Here is a 14,318-nt window from a genome sequence, read left to right on the forward strand (position 1 = left end):
TCCAAATGGGCAGTAGAGCTCGGAGCTCTATCTTTAGACTTTAAACCAAGGACAGCTATTAAATCTCAAGCTTTGGTCGACTTCATGGCTGAATTGTTAGAAAACCAAGTACCGACACCAATTGAAAGGCCCGAGCACTGGGTCATGTACTTCGACGATTCCCTCAAACTTGAAGAAGCCGGCGCAGGAGTTGTTGGAGGTATGCCCTAGAGGCAATCATAGAGATGATGATATTCCATTTGTATCCATGATTTGTATATTGTGTTCATTGAATATCTATTAAAGGCTGCTTGAATTGATTTGCAATTATGTGAATTGTATGTGAAACACTTTACTTGTATGGTTATTCTAAAGTTGTCCCTAGTCGGAGTTCATGTGAGGTTACACATGAATATTAGACTAGCACATGTATTAGTTGATGACTATGTTTCACAAGTCATAGACATGGAGATGTTGAACTAATAATGTGGACACATGTGGAGACATGTGCTAGGACTGACCCAACACGAGAAGTAGTTCTCTCTTTAAACAACATATACGCTTTGTCCTTAGACCTGAGATTGTCGCATGTATTCTAGATGTGGATCGACCTACTTAGGGGCTATCAAACGCTACGCCGTAACAGGGTAGTTATAAAGGTAGCTTTCGGGTTTGTCAAGAAGCATGCTATGAGACATGGTCAATCAAGATGGGATTTGCCCCTCTCTGATTGAGAGTGATATCTCTGGGCCCCTCGAGTGATCGGATCCGAAAATGCATGGCCATGCTACGTACGGTTAAGAGTTAACCTACAAAGGGATTCCGAATCACAGGATCGAGAAAGAGCGGTCGGCTTGAAGCTAGACCAAATATCGTGAGGCAAAGGTAATAGCATGGATATTATGTTGTGATGGTTCGTCTGATATGATCTTCGTGTGCGTATAGGAGTTGGCACGTCTTGATAGAGGCCGCTACCGACTATTGGGCCGAGTAGGAGTACTCGGGCCATGTCTATACGTATCCGAACCCATAGGGTCACACACTTAAGGGGCTGGAAGCCCAATTCGGATCAGATCCGAGTTGGATTAGGTTTAGAAGTACTAATGGGCCTCGGACTCAGAGGTCCGTCAGGAACCTCTATAAATAGAGGGGTGGGGGCGCCCTAGGGTTTACACCTTTTTGGCGAAACACACCTGCCGCGCCTCCAACGCCCTCGCCTGTTGCAACTCGCGGATCTAGTAGTCCGGCTTGCGACGCTTCCTCCCTGCACGTGTGGATACCTTGGAGGTGTTGCGCCTGCAGCACTTGGACGAGCCATCGACGAGCCGCCGACGAGCCATGACGAGCCGACGACGAGCCGCGGCACCGGAGGCGATCTTGCTGCACGTGGACGAGCTGCTGAGGAGCTACTGGACGTGACGTGATCGACTACGTACGACTACGTGATCGTCTTCACTGCATCGACGCATATCTACATCTTCCGCACCAGTAGTGCGTCGAGTGGTAATCCCGTGATCCTTATACGGCAGTTCTTCCTGGTTATACGCGGTAGAATTTTTTAATTGTGCTAGTGTAGCCTACCTCGTATCCCTACAGGAGTACTCTTAATTTCCCCAAAAGGAGACCAACTCAAATATATACTCCAAATCTTTTGGGAAGTATCAAACATCCAAGCCGAATATGAAGCACTACTACACGATCTTCGTCTCGCAATATTCCTTTGAATCAAACGACTACTAGTATACGGCGACTCGCTAGTCCTTATTAACCAAGTCAGTGACGAATGGGATCGAAACAAGGAAAACATGGACGCCTATTGCAAAGGAGTCCGTAATCTGGAAAACAAGTTCTCATGCTTGGAATTTCATCATGTCGTCCACGACAACAACGTAGCCGCTGACGTGTTATCAAAAATGGGCTCAACTCGTGCAGAAGTTCAAGCAGGAATTTTCGTACATGAACTCCATAAACCATCCATACCAGAACAAGTCACACCATCAGTGGTCAAGACTACATAAACTAATCGGGAAATCATGATGATAGAAGTCGACTGGAGGTCACCCTTCATAGACTACATGAAAGATCATAAGTTACCATCTGACAAAAGTCAAGCTGAGCAAATCTTCTGACGAGGAAAAAATTACATTCTAGTCGGAGACAAACTCTACAGAAAAAGCGCATCATCAGGGGTACTCATGAAATGTGTCACCCGAGAAGATGGCCAAGAAATCCTGGAAGAAATTCACAAAGGGATCTAAGGCAACCACGCATCTTCACGAACAATTGTGAGCAAAGCTTTCCGAGTAGGCTTCTACTGGCCGATGGCGTTGGCCGATGCAAAACAATTGGTCCAAAAATGCCAATGCTGTCAGTTCTTCACTAAACAACAACACGTCCCCGCCTACAAACTAATCACAATCCCTCCAACATGGCCCTTCGCTTGCTGGGGGCTAGACATGATAGGACCACTGCCAACTGCTCTAGGTGGTTTCAACCGAGTACTTGTGGCTATCGAAAAATTCACCAAATGGATCGAGGTCAAACCTGTATCTTGGCCCAAGGCAGATCGAGTCCTCGACTTCTTGGACGAAATCGTACACCGTTACAGCTTTCCAAATAGAATAATCACCGACCTGGGATCCAACTTCAACAACCATGTTTTTTGGGAATATTGCGAGAACAGTGGAATTGACGTCCGCTACGTCTCAGTTGCTCATCCACGAGCCAACGGACAAGTCGAGCGTGCCAACGGCATGATACTCGAAGCACTCAAGAAAAGGCTACACGACATCGGCATCAGAAAAGGAGGCAAATGGCTCAAAGAACAACCTAATGCCCTATGGGGACTACGAACCCAACCATGCAAATCTACCAGGTTCTCCCCCGATTTCCTTGTGTATGGGTCAGAAGCTATCCTCCTCGCAGATGTCATGTGGCACTCTCCTGCAGTCGAACAATATGATGAAGGAATAGCAGAAGAAACAAGACAACTGGATCTGGATAGTCTGGAAGAGGCTAGATGCACAGCCCTCATACAACCAGCCAGATACCTTGACGGGCTAAGACGCTACTACGACCGCAACATTAAGGAGCGATCCTTTAACTTAGGCAACATGGTCCTCAAATGAATCCAGGACATGTCAGGGTTGCACAAACTCAATTCGCCATGGGAAGGTCCCTACATCGTATCCAAGGTCACAGGACTCGGGTCATACAAACTACAAGAACTTTCAGGAGAACAAATACCAAATTCCTGGAATATAGAACATCTCTGTCGATACTACCCATAGTAGACAAACGTACTCGGGCCTTCGCCCCAAGTCTCACAAACAAACTCATTGCCGGCTACCCGGAGCCTACAGCCCGACTCCGACTACTAATGCTCTACTCTAGACACACGACTTCATCAAAATCAGCTCCTGCAGGCACCGAAGCCTCAGTACAAGTTTCCAAACTTCAAAGGGAAAGCAATTTTTCACTCGAGACCGCTTCAAACACAACAAATTTTGAAGTTACATGTGATTACTCATAATAGAGTAAGGGAACTCAAAAATACAATATAACAGCACAGCAAAGACTAGAAGCAATTTCCTACTGGTGGTCTGCATTTAAGCCTCAGGCTTTTACAATATCACAAGGCCACACAGGCCTATCGACTACTACAAAGGGAAGGGCCCACGCGCAAGGAAGCTGCACAAAATGCAGCCATATCTAGGTCCTCCTCCCAAACAACACCAGGAACTCCTACACCACCGCTACCTCGATAGCGGCAACGATGAATCCCGAGCGCTGCATAAGGGAGGAAAAACAAGACTACTCCCTTGCTAGCTTCGGCGAGCCATCCCACACTGCATTCCACACCTCCACCTCTAATAAGAGAGCCGGATAAAGACCGCGGCACTCATCACGCATCACTCGCGAGTTCTAGCATGAACTTAGCTGGATCATGAGCTGCAAGATGAGGCACGCAACAAACCCACCTACAAGGATTCTTCTAGCATCGCGGCTATCCCTACGAGCGCTAGAGTCTGTGGAGGGAAGGTGGCTCTAATCTACGAGGAATCTTGTAGCACCGGAGTACTCTCTGAAGCTTCTCTACAATCAAATAATAGCAATCGAAAGCAGTCCATCGCTACTCAAGCCTGACTTTGATCGACCTCCACGGTAGTCTATTTATAGCCAAACGCCACAACCACCACCCACTCGGGAGTTACTATTCGCTCGTGACAAGTACTGATGAGTCAGCAAGATGCCCTCTGACCCCATTCACGTGAAGGCATTCACGCCACAAAAAGATAAAAGAGTACAGTACACCCGTGCACCCCCCCTTGGAGAGTAAAGGGACATAGTACTTTCAAAACAGCAATGGCAATAATTGACGACCGCACGACTACTCGGTTGGCACTCAGACTTGCTCCGAAATGACAAGAATTGACAAACAATAACTCAATAGACTTCAAACAAAATTTAGAGATTCTCTTGGGTAAAACAAAGTACTCGGCAGATTACAAGGCTATACAACCCTAAGGATCTTCCAAAGATACAAACTCAGACATCTTCGAAGCGATTGGCTCAGCCTCCTCAAGATATTGCGCGTAAGCATCATTCGTGCAGTTCCGAGCAACACCGTCGCCAGCCGCTATCAAATCCGCCCTCAGGTAATATGACTTAACCACCGCAAGGACTTGTTTACAAACAGCCTTGCAGAGGCTAGCAACCTTACCCAGAGCAGTCTTCAGCCGCTCGACTAATGAACAGGGCTCTGCATTATCCTCATGAGGAGCAATGGCATTCACCACATCCCGCACAGCATCAATTAACTCTTGGAGCTCACCTCGAAGTCTTCCTATGGTCCGGCCATGATCTCTACAGGCCACAATGGCCATAGCAAGCATAACTCCATTCTAATTCTTCCTATCCCTTTGATGCTCACATGTAGCCTGAGCTTCGGCTAGTGATGCCTGGAGACGGTCAGCCTCATCAGCTACTCGATCATGCGCATTCCTCCAGTCAAGAAGCTGACTACTCGCAACAGCCTCTTTTCTCTTGAGCTCTGCAACAAGCCAACAGTTCAAAAACCATCGACTATAGTCGAAAATACTCAAAAATGGCAAGTACTCACCTTGATACTTCTTGTTCAAAAACTTATAGCGGCTCTCCAATTTCTCTTGCAACACTTCATGATCCCTCCGCTCCACAACAAAAGACTTCGCAGCCTCCTCATGAACCCTTAAGGACTCGGTGAGACGGCTGCATTCTTGCTCCAATTGCGCCAACATTGCATAGAATCATTTCGGTCTTGCAGGGCCCGAGCATTCCGTTGAGCTCTATCATAAAGATCCTGCGAATTGTGGCAGAACCGCTTGGATTAGCTTAGCTAAAGCACAATAAGTCGCCTGACACGCGATCTTATGCTTTAACCAAGTTAACTCGGCAGTCCATCGGATTTTATCCGATAGAACCACTTTATAGGACCGGATTAGCAGAGCTCACACGAAGGTGAGTAGTTTTAGAGAATACAACAGATCATCCACAATCTAACAAGTTCAGTACTTTATTACAACACTGTTTCGAAAGTCAGAGTTTTACAGAATTCTTAAGCAGTGGAAAAGATAAACCACGGAAGCTATCGCTGGGGGCAGATGTCACTGATGAGGCCAATCAGGACATATCACTGATCCCTCTCCTCGTCGTTCGAGGAGGGATCCCACTCGACCGTCCACCCAGGAGGAAGCTAGGGAGGCCAAGGGCCACACGCGGCAGACTCGGGAGCTTCAACATCACCTGAAAGATGTGCCACAAGCAAGGTTGAGCTGCTAAGCTCAACAAGACTTAACCGACCGGTGGGATACTATTCCACCCACTTCAGGACATGCAAGGCTCTTTGGCTGAGGGGTTTGTTTTGCCAAAAGTGACTGCAGTAGGTTCTTACTTTCAAGATTTTAGCTTAGATTCTAAGTTCATTACCCAATCTACATTAGCATCTCATGCTAAATAAACATAGTTTCCAAACAACTTAAGGAACAAGCATCAAGGTTCACATCATCATCATGTTCCATCTTTACTCAGTGTAGCATAGCGATCAAGCAGTCTCAATCTGTGAGAGGCAGACGAATCGATTCGAATTTCTTAACCATGCATGGAGAACCTAATTTCACGACATCCACACACCACAGAGGGTCGCTTCCTGTGTCGGCTGTCCCCATCAATTTACAGGCACGTGTTAGGTCCAAACTTCCCTTGGCATGCAATGCTCCATAGTCCCGACCTCTTGCTGTACTGTGACCGCACTTGCACCCACATGATGCACCATGGGAACCTCGTTCCAGGGACATAGGGGTATAAGCCACGCCCTAGTTCAATCAGGCACTAGGCTTCCCCATCCCATACTAGGTATGAGATTAGTACTTTCAAACACTTGATCACGAACACCAACACATTTCGACCTTAAACGATTTCACGTAGATAGACGGGGCAAACCACCAAGTACCAACATAAGCCCGGCCCTATCCATCATCCTTATAGTTGCAACGAAAAGAAAATCATTCAACTCCTATAACTCGCGAGTGACAGGAAATCACTCAACTTTTACCGAGTCCTATTTAGCATCGCAACTACTCAACTTCTTATACTAGTATTCAGATCAAGGGAACTAAGTCATGCATCTATGGTTTCAAATAACTCCTGTAACGTAAATGCACATACATATGAAAGAAGGCATGCGCAAGTTTAGAAAGATTGGGTTATGCTCCGGGGCTTACCTTCGAGCGGGGTGGAAGCAAACTGATCTTCGGCACCCTCGGCTTCAGCTCCTGCAGGCGGCAGCTCGGCTACAACTCCGTCTTCTGGTACCGGGTGCAACTCGTAGGTGCCGTCAGCGAGGTTTAGCTCTACATGGAATGCAAATGCAAGGGTCAGACACTTAGACGGTTATTTCAACAACACTTGCAAGGTTTGGCCCATAAACTGTAGCAAAACTACAGGAAAGCTATGAAACCCATTTTATTGGATTCTACTTAGAAAGAGGATTCAAACCCAAGTGATTTCACATTTTTCCAATTTTTCCTCAATTTAAGATGAATTTCTCAAGCTTCGGTTGGTTGAGAACAAGAACAAAGAGTCAGATCGGGAAAAACTAACGATCTGACCCTTAGACCTAAGAAATAACTGTACCAGGGTCCTCAAACTTAACATAGAGAAGTCCCCAAAATTTTACATAGATACCCTTGGTCAAAAGGAAAAAGATACAGCCAAGCCCTCGGGCAAGGCGGACAAAGGTCGAGCGAAAAAGGCAGGGTCAGGCGAAACGGAAAGGGGTCCGACAAAATGGAAAGGGGTCAGGCAAAACGGACAGGGTCGGGCGGGACGGACAGGGGTTGGCAGCTTACCTTTGGGCCTACTGACAAAGTCTTGGGGTCGGAAGAAGCAAGCTCAGGCAAAACGACGAATGGCGCTAAGTTTCGTGCAGCGGCAGCGCTTCTTGAGGACAACAAGCACTCTCTAGCACAATGCGAAGGAAGGTGAAATGGCTGGCGGGGTGTTGGGCGGAAGGGGAACTCCAGAGAGAGCTCAGACGACAGCACTTGCGCGTGAAGATGAGAAGTGTGCGGCGACGAGTGCGCTGGAGAAGAACGAGCAAGCAAGGCGGCAAGGCGGTGGTGGCAAAAGGGAACTTCGGTAAGAGGCTTCGATACTCCCTTTTATAGTTGCGCGGAAGAGAAAGAATTCGAGCAGTGCGAGGATAAGATCGAAGAGGATGGAGTGCTCTGCCGTGGCGGCGATTGGTTGCTGTCTCCATTGGCCGGCGAAGCGGAGCTCTGGGGATAGGATTCTTCGGTCATTGGGCACTGAAGACAGTGCTAGGCAGGCGCGGTTTTGCCGGACGGAAGGATTGGTGAGGGCGAGCGTGTGGTCTGGTCGCGTCAAGCGACGATTGGGTGTGGCGACTCAGCTAGTGTACGGCAGTAAGGAGGGAAGGGCACTGCAGGCGAGGGCGCTGCAGGCGAGGTGACAGGGCGAGCGGCGACGCTATCAAGCGCAGAACCAGCGGCTTTGCCGTGGCACGCTACTGGCGAGGCGGGGGAAAGGAGTTGTCACTGCCGGCACAGTGGTTGGCAAAGTTGTAGCAGGGACTTCATTCTCCAACTTCCATAAAGGAATTTCTGGACGTTCAGCTCAACTTGCCAAAGATAAGTCCGCCCTAAGGCGTGAGATCAGACTGATTTTCCAGACTTAGCCATAATGGCTAAAGGAGTTTGAGTTGACCAGATTAGGGAACTTGTCTTAAGATTAAACTCGGCTAATTCAAATCTAGGTCATTACATGAATAAAAGCAAAATCATCAAGTTTTCAGCAAAAACAGTCAGACAAAAGAAATAACTCACCTGAAAACTCTGGATAGCTCTCCAAAACTCAGACTCCGACGGTAGCTCGAGCACTGGACCTTCAACATTTTTAACAATCTGAGGCTCTGGAGCTCCGCCCAAGACAGTACCTGACAAACGACACATTAGTCATCGCAGGGTATAACACATCGACTTCAATAAAGAACATCTATACTTCGACTACATACCCGGTGCGCTAACCTCATCCGCTTTAGTCACATCAACTAAAGACAGGGTACCACCAGTTGACATTGAAGATGGCACACCTCTAGAACCTGAAGGGACCGTCGGGCTCTCCACTGAGCGGAGCACTTCTTCAAGCATGGACATGGTGGCACCAAGGCGGCTTGTGTCAACCTCGGGTACGTTATCAACAGTCAAATCAACCAAGAGACCAGAAAGAGTAGTTGAAGGACAAGACTCCACTCCTGTGTCCACAGGGTTAGTGTCCTCCGCATCCCTGCATCAAAACACAGAGTCATCACACATGCTTCAAAAAGCTCAAAAACACGATACAAAGAAAAGACTTAAAAACTCACCGGGACGAACGTGGCGGTAGACGCACACGTTTCTTCTCAATGACCGTCGGTTGAGTACTCGGCACCACAGGGTCAGCCGAAGGTGCGATATTTTTGCCAAGTCCTGCAAAGTCGAATATAAGACTACAAAAGTTTCGGACTAGCATAAATAGTCAGAAAAAACTCACCACTAGCAATAACATTGGACAACAAGGAGCCAGCAGCGATCACCGGCGATTCTGCCTTCACAACATCTGCCACCCCAGTAGGCAGACCTAAAACTACCTGGTCAGGGACTATTAACTCGGTAGCCGATAGTGTCGGGACTGCAGTGATGAGGACACCACAAGTACATCTACACCAGCAGCACCTCAGGCGCCTCCAGTTGCTCCTCCACCTCAGGCGCCTACAGTTGATCATCCAGTTGGGCCAATCACTCGGGCCTGTGCGAGAGAATTAAACTTCATCATGGTGTTAAGGAACGAAGGCCCATCGGAATAAGAAGATGGCCCAACAAGGCAGCCCAGGTGGGGCGCCTAGGGTTGGGCGCGCGTGATCCCTTCGGACTCCAGGGGTTGCGCCCCCTTTATTTAGTCTGAGTCCTTTTTGTTTACGACTTGAGTTTTGTTTTACATCTAGCTTTAGCTACTCTTGAACACGCGCAAATACGCGCTGTCCTTGTGTGATTCAGAACTCCACCTTCGAGTGATATTTAGATTGCTCGCCTCTTTTTCTTGTTCGTTCTTCGATTGCGGACAGGAATCGATCTTCGTGATCAGGCTGATCTCGCACCGGCGAGGTTGGTAACCATCGGGAGTTGGTTCAGCGATTGCATTGGCGCTTCGGGTTCGCTCGTCGTAGTCGGATCGTGAGGGTCTACTTCCACCAAGTCGAATTTATCTCCACTCACCGAAAGATCGGGCACTCCGACTCTATCAAGTGGTATCAGCTTTCCAGGTTGATCGGTGAGTTTTACCGAGTGTTTTTCCCTTCCTACAGTCCACAAAAACCAAAACAAATTTTTTTTTCAGGTTAGATCCTTTGTCCTAGCAACCGTTTAGCCTCGCACATTCTTTCAAAAAGTGTCTTTGTTGAATTTGTGTGCCTACTCGTTCAATTGTTGCTGGTTACTTGTGTTTAATCTCTTGTTTCTCGTTTTTCCTCTAACCCTAGTTTTCGCCGCCGCCGCCGTTCCGCTGCTCGCCAACCCTACCAGCCGCGCCCACCGCACCCCCCCCTCGCGACAACCGCGTCGCGCCATCCCACCACTCCGATCGCCCCTCCCCTGTCAAAAAAAAAGATAGAAAGCAATAAAAAAAAGGAAAGTGCAAAAAAACAAACAAAAGAAGCAAAACAACAAAAAAAATCCAACAGGGAGACGGAAGGTGATCCGGTTTTGTTTCGGTGGAAACTCCTTGCGCGTGCCGTGAACCCCCCAGGGTCACGACCCTCCGGGGCAACTCCGTAACCCTCCCCCCCACGCATACCACGCCCTTTCCCACGCATCCCGTGCCAGCTTTTCATATCCATATCTCTCTTTCTTGGTACTTTTTTCTGAGGTTCGCCTTACTCTAGAGAGAGAGAGAGAGAGAGAGGTTCGCCATAATTTGCTGTTTGTGATCCTCTGTGTTCATATTATCAGTTTTGGGGCACCCTCTATGAAAAAAAACAGAAAAAAGAGGTGCGCCCTCTCCACCTTTGCCTCTGTTCTTTCGATTTCCCTTGTTCCAGCAACTCTTGTTACGTGTTTGGCACTATAATTCAACTTTGCATTATTGTTTGATTGTGCTAATCCTTCATTTGAGTGCAGCCTTCCCAAAAATCCACATAGTTCTACGACGAGCAGCTTTTGTTTCTCCAGGCAATCGCTCCTCCAATCTTTCACAAGTTCCACCGGTTGGTTGCAGTTCGCCCCTGTGTGCGTGGTAAGAACGGATAAGAATTTGATAACAACACTAGTGTGAGCGCCTTGTGAGCCGTTACACCCCTGTTTTGTCGTCGCTTTTGTTCTTGTATTTGCGCTAACCATGGCAGATGATGTCGACGCGGGGGCTAACCAGCTGCAGGGCATACGGGCGCAAGTTGAAGGGCTTGTCACCGACATTCAGACAATTCATGAACGGCTGGACTCGACGATCTCCTCGACGACCGAGCGGTGTGATCAGCTCGACCTTGCACAGACGGCCGCTAAGGCCACACTCGACTCAGTTGTGGCAAGACTCGATGCATTGCACACAACAGTCGCAGAGTTGCAGCAGGGTTATGGTGGTGACTCGGACCAGGACGATGGCGACCGTCGAGGCCGTGCCCGCCGCGTGCCACGCCGTCCCGGTGGTAATGATTCCTTTTCCAAGATTAAATTTAAAATTCCACCTTTTAATGGAAAATATGATCCTGCTGCATATCTTGATTGGGAATTAGAAGTTGAACAGAAATTTTCATGCCATGATATTCTTGCTAATTCTCAAGTTAAAGCTGCTATTAGTGAATTTACTGATTTTGCTTTAATTTGGTGGCGTGAATATAAACACAAACATCCCAATACCATTCCAACCACTTGGGAGCAATTAAAAACTGCTATGCGCCACAGATTTGTGCCTTCTTATTATGCCCGAGATTTGCTTAATAAAATGCAACGTTTTCAGCAAGGTTCCAAATCTGTTGAGGAATATTTCCAGGAATTACAAATAGGCATGATTCGTTGTGGGTTATTGGAGGAAAATGACGCTGCTATGGCACGTTTTCGTGGTGGTTTGAACCGCGAAATTCAGGATATACTTGATTATAAGGACTACACCGATATGACAACATTATTTGAATATGCTTGCAAAGCTGAACATGAAGTGCAGGGATGCCGCTCAAAGACATATTCTAACTCTTTTGCAGGAAGAAGCTCGACATCCAACTCCGCACCCACTCTCCCTACGCCACCCACGCCCACCACTACACCGCGCGAGCGAACGGCCAAACCTGCCAGCGCTGCCCCTTCCATAGGCGCCGCCCCTCCCACAGGCCGTACACGGGATATTCAGTGTCATCGTTGCAAAGGATTTGGCCATGTGATTCGGGACTGTCCGAACAAGCGCACTTTGCTTCTTTGTGACGATGGTGAGTACTCTTCCGCTAGTGATTCTGAAGATACTCGACATGCGATGCTTGCCACTGACCATGCAGCTATGGAGGTACATGTCAACCCGGGCGACGCCGATAGGTATGAAAGTCTTGTTGTGCAGCGTGTTCTAAGTACACAGGTTGCCCCGTCCGAGAAGAATCAGCGACACACTCTTTTCCATACCAAGGGCGTTGTGCAGGAGCGGTCGATTCGCATCATCATCGACAGCAGCAGCTGCAATAATTTGGCGAGTACCACGCTGGTTGAAAAGTTGTCTTTACCCACTCGTAAGCATCCACATCCATATCACATTCAATGGCTTAATGATGGTGGGAAAATTAGAATTACTCGATCAGTCCGTGTTCCTTTCTCCATGGGTGCTTATTCTAATTTTGTCGATTGTGATGTTATTCCCATGGAAGCATGCTCTCTGTTACTTGGGCGACCTTAGCAATATGATACTGATAGCTTGCATCATGGTCGTTCAAATCACTATTCTTTCATGTTTAAGGGTCAGAAAATAATTATACATCCAATGACACCTGAACAAATTCTTAAAGATGATCTTGCTAGAGCTGCTAAAACTGCTAAACAACTTGAACCATCGACATCTATTAATTCTGAAATCAAGTTGAATGCTCCTATTTTGCTTGCCACACGTGCTGAGTTTGATGAGTTACACGATGCTCCTTTGCCATGCTATGCCCTTATATGCTCTAGTGTGCTCGTTTCACTTGATGATGCACCATCTTTGGATATTCCCCCTGCGGTTGCTAACATTTTGCAGGAGTACGCTGATGTCTTTCCAAAAGATTTACCACCAGGACTCCCACCACTTCGTGGCATTGAGCACCAGATCGACCTCATTCCCGGCGCACAGCTTCCGAACCGCGCACCGTACCATACAAATCCGGATGAGACGAAGGAAATCCAGCGCCAGGTACAGGCGTTGCTTGACAAGGGTTATTGTAGGAATACGAGGTAGGCTACACTAGCGCAATTCAAAAAAATCTACCGCGTATAACCAGGAAGAACTGCCGTATAAGGATCACGGGATTACCACTCGACGCACTACTGGTGCGGAAGATGTAGATATGCGTCGATGCAGTGAAGACGATCACGTAGTCGTACGTAGTCGATCACGTCCAGCAGCTCCTCAGCAGCTCGTCCACGTGCAGCAAGATCGCCTCCGGTGCCGCGGCTCGTCGTCGGCTCGTCGTGGCTCGTCGGCGGCTCGTCCAAGTGCTGCAGGCACAACACCTCCAAGGTATCCACACGTGCAGGGAGGAAGCGTCGCAAGCCGGACTGCTAGATCCGCGAGTTGCAACAGGCGAGGGCGTGGGAGGCGCGGCAGGTGTGTTTCGCCAAAAGGTGTAAACCCTAGGGCGCCCCCACTCCTCTATTTATAGAGGTTCCTGACGGGCCTTTCGATCCGAGGCCCATTAGTACTTCTAAACCTAATCCAATTCGGATCAGATCCAGATTGGGCTTCCAGCCCCTTAAGTGTGTGACCCTATGGGTTCGGATACGTATAGACATGGCCCGAGTACTCCTACTCGGCCCAATAGTCGGTAGCGGCCTCTAGCAAGACGTGCCAACTCCTATACGCACACGAAGATCATATCAGATGAACCATCCCAACATAATATACATGCTATTCCCTTTGCCTCACGATATTTGGTCTAGCTTCAAGCCGACCGCTCTTTCTCGATCCTTTGTAGGTTAACTCTTAACCGTACGTAGCATGGCCATGCATTTCGGATCCGATCACTCGAGGGGCCCAGAGATATCACTCTCAATCAGAGAGGGGCAAATCCCATCTTGATTGACCATGTCTCATAGCATGCTTCTTGACAAACCCGAAAGCTACCTTTATAACTACCCTGTTACGGCGTAGCGTTTGATAGCCCCTAAGTAGGTCGATCCACATCTAGAATACATGCGACAATCTCAGGTCTAAGGACAAAGCGTATATGTTGTTTAAAGAGAGAACTACTTCTCATGTTGGGTCAGTCCTAGCACATGTCTCCACATGTGTCCACATTATTAGTTCAACATCTCCATGTCCATGACTTGTGAAACATAGTCATCAACTAATACATGTGCTAGTCTAATATTCATGTGTGTCCTCACATGAACTCCGACTAGGGACAACTTTAGAATAACCATACAAGTAAAGAGTTTCACATACAATTCACATAATTGCAAATCAATTCAAGTAGCCTTCAATGGATATTCAATGAACACAACATACAAATCATGGATACAAATGGAATATCATCATCTCTATGATTGCCTCTAGGGCATACCTCCAACAGTTATATT

Source organism: Setaria viridis, chromosome 4 (assembly GCF_005286985.2).
Source record: "Setaria viridis chromosome 4, Setaria_viridis_v4.0, whole genome shotgun sequence".
Taxonomy (NCBI): domain Eukaryota; kingdom Viridiplantae; phylum Streptophyta; class Magnoliopsida; order Poales; family Poaceae; genus Setaria; species Setaria viridis.